Source organism: Dermacentor andersoni, unplaced genomic scaffold, assembly GCF_023375885.2.
Source record: "Dermacentor andersoni unplaced genomic scaffold, qqDerAnde1_hic_scaffold ctg00000490.1, whole genome shotgun sequence".
Classification (NCBI taxonomy): Eukaryota; Metazoa; Arthropoda; class Arachnida; order Ixodida; family Ixodidae; genus Dermacentor; species Dermacentor andersoni.
In genome coordinates, this window is record NW_027315174.1 from 7,304 (window position 1) to 12,500 (window position 5,197).

The 5,197-nt window shown below is 59.6% G+C and overlaps 1 non-coding gene across 1 annotated transcript; it reads right to left on the minus strand.

The window, feature by feature from the left end:
- Positions 1-290: 290 nt before the first annotated feature.
- On the minus strand, positions 291-2,105 carry LOC140214601 (small subunit ribosomal RNA). Its single transcript, XR_011891537.1, has one exon. It is a non-coding gene; the product is annotated as a small subunit ribosomal RNA (ribosomal RNA).
- Positions 2,106-5,197: the final 3,092 nt, after the last annotated feature.

Below are 5,197 nucleotides of genomic sequence, written 5' to 3' on the forward strand. Positions count from 1 at the left end.
TCCCATTCCGCGCAAGAGCGCCAAAGCGGACAGAAAGCCCACCCAGTGTGCGTTACGCCGTTTCTACCCGCGGGCGCGGCCAAGCCAACCGTCCAAGGTTGCAGCCGGCGTCCACTGGGCGCAACAAATTTGGCACGGGGCGCCCCTCAAAATTCAGGCAGTCCCCGGCATGTTCGGGTATAGCCGTCCCCGCGTCCAAGCGGGGCCAGCGGCGGAAAGCGTCGGGCGCAGCGAGCTGCTTCACCCACACGGGGTAGAAACAATGGCGCTCGCCACCCTTCACAATCCGGTAATGATCCTTCCGCAGGTTCACCTACGGAAACCTTGTTACGACTTTTACTTCCTCTAAATGATCAAGTTTGGTCATCTTTCCAACAGACCGGCGCAACCGAAAGGCCGCGCCGGACATCGGTCCGAAGACCTCACTAAATCATTCAATCGGTAGTAGCGACGGGCGGTGTGTACAAAGGGCAGGGACGTAATCAACGCGAGCTTATGACTCGCGCTTACTGGGAATTCCTCGTTCAAGGGGAACAATTGCAAGCCCCTATCCCAATCACGAAAGAAGTTCCACGGGTTACCCAGTCCTTTCAGACAGGGATAAAGACACGCTGCTTCCTTCAGTGTAGCGCGCGTGCGGCCCCGGACATCTAAGGGCATCACAGACCTGTTATTGCTCTGTTTCGTGCGGCTAGGAGCCGCTTGTCCCTCTAAGAAGGTTGTAAGGTGCTGGGAACCCCGCACCTATTTAATAGGCTAGAGTCTCGTTCGTTATCGGAATTAACCAGACAAATCGCTCCACCAACTAAGAACGGCCATGCACCACCATCCACCGAATCAAGAAAGAGCTCTCAATCTGTCAATCCTCCCAGTGTCCGGGCCGGGTAAGTTTTCCCGTGTTGAGTCAAATTAAGCCGCAGGCTCCACTCCTGGTGGTGCCCTTCCGTCAATTCCTTTAAGTTTCAGCTTTGCAACCATACTTCCCCCGGAACCCAAACACTTTGGTTTCCCGGAAGCTGCCCGCCGAGTCATTTGAGTAACTCAGGCGGATCGCTGGTTGGCATCGTTTATGGTCAGAACTAGGGCGGTATCTGATCGCCTTCGAACCTCTGACTTTCGTTCTTGATCAAAGAAAACATTCTTGGCAAATGCTTTCGCAGTAGTTCGTCTTGCGACGGTCCAAGAATTTCACCTCTAGCGCCGCAATACGAATGCCCCCGTCTGTCCCTCTTAATCATTACCTCGTATTCCAAAAACCAACAGAACAGAAACGAGGTCTTGTTCTATTATTCCATGCAAGTTTATTCAGGCGACTCGCCTGCGTTGAGCACTCTAATTTTTTCAAAGTAAAAGCACCGGCCTTCTCGAGGCACACAATGAAGTGCACCAAGAAAGGACCGGCATGATGTTCAGTCCGAGCCGTCGCATCGGGTAGATGCACTACTCGTCTGGAACTGAGATCCAACTACGAGCTTTTTAACCGCAGCAGCTTTAGTATACGCTATTGGAGCTGGAATTACCGCGGCTGCTGGCACCAGACTTGCCCTCCAATTGATCCTCGTTAAAGGATTTAGAGTGTACTCATTTCAATTACGGGGCCTCAAAAGAGTCCCGTATTGTTATTTTTCGTCACTACCTCCCCGTGCCGGGAGTGGGTAATTTGCGCGCCTGCTGCCTTCCTTGGATGTGGTAGCCGTTTCTCAGGCTCCCTCTCCGGAATCGAACCCTGATTCTCCGTTACCCGTAACAACCATGGTAAGCAAGTAACCTACCATCGAAAGTTGATAAGGCAGACACTTGAAAGAAACGTCGCCGGCTCGTGGCCATGCGATCAGCACAAAGTTATCCAGAGTCACCACACAATACGGGCCGAAACCCGATCGATCTTGGTCTAATAAAAGCACCCGTCGCCCAAAGGGCTTCAGGCTCACTGCATGTATTAGCTCTAGAATTGCCACAGTTATCCAAGTAGGAAGAAACGATCTAAGGAACCATAACTGATTTAATGAGCCATTCGCGGTTTCGCCTTATTTCGGCATGTACTTAGACATGCATGGCTTAATCTTTGAGACAAGCATATGATTACTGGCAGGATCAACCAGGTAATCGTTCAACTGCGCGTCCAGCCTTTCAAGCAGGCCGGACGCCGTTTTTGCGATGCCGAGGCCACCTTCAGGCGCCCCAACACGCTTCGTTCTCGCAAAGGGTAGCACTTTGCACAGTCCGAGACGACGGCGTTCGAGCTCGCTACGGCGCCCTCCCCGCAGGGCCGGGTATCGCCACGCGGCAAGAAGCACGCAACATTCTCGATAGACCGGTTGTGTCGACTCGATCGCGGCTTGCGGTTTCTCTCGAGCCCGCAGCACTGGTGGACCGACCGACACTTGCAACGTAGCCGAGACGGCAAAGCCGCTAGGCGACGGGTCACGCCCGCGCCTTCGGCGCTTTCGTATTTGATTCGTCCGAGGACGATGCGGAACACACTTCGATATCGTGGAAAAAGCGTCGTCCGACAACCAGCCCCTAACGCATCAAGCGGATGAGGCTGCAGACGTCAGCTGTGGGATCCACGGGAGCGATACCGGGGACACGCTTGACGGGCACGAAGCCCGCCGCATATCAAACACCCAGGTCGCTTTGGGGGCGACTGCTCTCTGGGACCCCCATATAATAGCAGCGATAAGTACCCAGACCTCCATGGGGCCGTACTCGTGCCACTTTCGACGAGCGTTTGGCGAAAATCGTGCCGCCTCGTAACGCCGCGAGCAAGATTGAAAGCTTACGTCGGCAGCACAATGCCGAAGTCGTGAAAGCGCAGCGCGTCTACCGAATGCGCGAACGGCAATTTCTCGCTAATGGCCAGTACGGTTTCCTGCACAATTGCCTTTCTGTCGCCCTACGGGGCCCCCGGCCGATCGATTCGAGGCACGCTAGCACGGCCCCTTCGCCATTTCCGAGCACGAGTGCGAACAGTGCGGGCGGCGTGCTCGACGCCCCGGCTGACGTCGTTTCGGACTTTGTCTCTTCGCGTGCTCGCGGCAACGCCGCGGCCAACGACGACGTCTGCGCGGTTCTTTGCCGGTTCCCGGCGTGCTATAGTGCAGCCCTCTGCAGGGTGACACCGGCTCCGTCGTGGCCGTGCGGCGGCTTGTACGCAAAAGTTGCGTCAAAGGCGTCGCGCTCGCGCCGCCCCGGCACACGCGGTTTCGGACTTTGTCTCTTCCAGCGCTCGCGTAGTCGTGGGCACGATTGTCGACTTCGGAACGGTGCGCGGACACCGCCACGAGCACGCGCAAGACGAAAATCGCACTACGGTACAATGTCGGCCGGGGCCCTACGGCCCCTTACAGTAGCAGCGATAAGTGCCCAGACCTCCATGGGGCCGTACTCGTGCGACGCGGCGGCGTACTGCGCCGAGCCGAGCGCCAATATTTGGCTTTTGCAGGGCGGATTCGAGCTCTGGCGATTGCCGCGGTACCGCCGCTCACCGATTCAAGGCACGCTAGCGCGGCCCCTTCGCCATTTCCGAGCACGCGTGCGAACAGTGCGGGCGGCGTGCTCGACGCCCCGGCTGACGTCGTTTCGGACTTTGTCTCTTCGCGTGCTCGCGGCAACGCCGCGGCCAACGACGACGTCTGCGCGGTTCTTTGCCGGTTCCCGGCGTGCTATAGTGCAGCCCTCTGCAGGGTGACACCGGCTCCGTCGTGGCCGTGCGGCGGCTTGTACGCAAAAGTTGCGTCAAAGGCGTCGCGCTCGCGCCGCCCCGGCACACGCGGTTTCGGACTTTGTCTCTTCCAGCGCTCGCGTAGTCGTGGGCACGATTGTCGACGTCGGAACGGTGCGCGGACTACGCCACGAGCACGCGCAAGCCGAAAATCGCACTACGGTACAATGTCGGCCGGGGCCGTACGGCCCCTTACAGTAGCAGCGATAAGTGCCCAGACCTCCATGGGGCCGTACTCGTGCGACGCGGCCGCGTACTGCGCCGAGCCGAGCGCCAATATTTGGCTTTTGCAGGGCGGATTCGAGCTCTGGCGATCGCCGCGGTACCGCCGCTCACCGATTCAAGGCACGCTAGCGCGGCCCCTTCGCCATTTCCGAGCACGCGTGCGAACAGTGCGGGCGGCGTGCTCGACGCCCCGGCTGACGTCGTTTCGGACTTTGTCTCTTCGCGTGCTCGCGGCAACGCCGCGGCCAACGACGACGTCTGCGCGGTTCTTTGCCGGTTCCCGGCGTGCTATAGTGCAGCCCTCTGCAGGGTGACACCGGCTCCGTCGTGGCCGTGCGGCGGCTTGTACGCAAAAGTTGCGTCAAAGGCGTCGCGCTCGCGCCGCCCCGGCACACGCGGTTTCGGACTTTGTCTCTTCCAGCGCTCGCAACCATGTCGGGGCCGACGCCGACGACTGCGTGGTGTTTCAACGATTGCCGGCGTGACACAATGCAGCTGCGTGCGGGATGCCAGCGATTCCGTCGTGTCCGTGCGGCGGCTTGTACGCAAAAGTTGCGTCAAAGGCGTCGCGCTCGCGCCGCCCCGGCACACGCGGTTTCGGACTTTGTCTCTTCCAGCGCTCGCGTAGTCGTGGGCACGATTGTCGACGTCGGAACGGTGCGCGGACTACGCCACGAGCACGCGCAAGCCGAAAATCGCACTACGGTACAATGTCGGCCGGGGCCGTACGGCCCCTTACAGTAGCAGCGATAAGTGCCCAGACCTCCATGGGGCCGTACTCGTGCGACGCGGCGGCGTACTGCGCCGAGCCGAGCGCCAATATTTGGCTTTTGCAGGGCGGATTCGAGCTCTGGCGATCGCCGCGGTACCGCCGCTCACCGATTCAAGGCACGCTAGCGCGGCCCCTTCGCCATTTCCGAGCACGCGTGCGAACAGTGCGGGCGGCGTGCTCGACGCCCCGGCTGACGTCGTTTCGGACTTTGTCTCTTCGCGTGCTCGCGGCAACGCCGCGGCCAACGACGACGTCTGCGCGGTTCTTTGCCGGTTCCCGGCGTGCTATAGTGCAGCCCTCTGCAGGGTGACACCGGCTCCGTCGTGGCCGTGCGGCGGCTTGTACGCAAAAGTTGCGTCAAAGGCGTCGCGCTCGCGCCGCCCCGGCACACGCGGTTTCGGACTTTGTCTCTTCCAGCGCTCGCAACCATGTCGGGGCCGACGCCGACGACTGCGTGGTGTTTCAACGATTGCCGG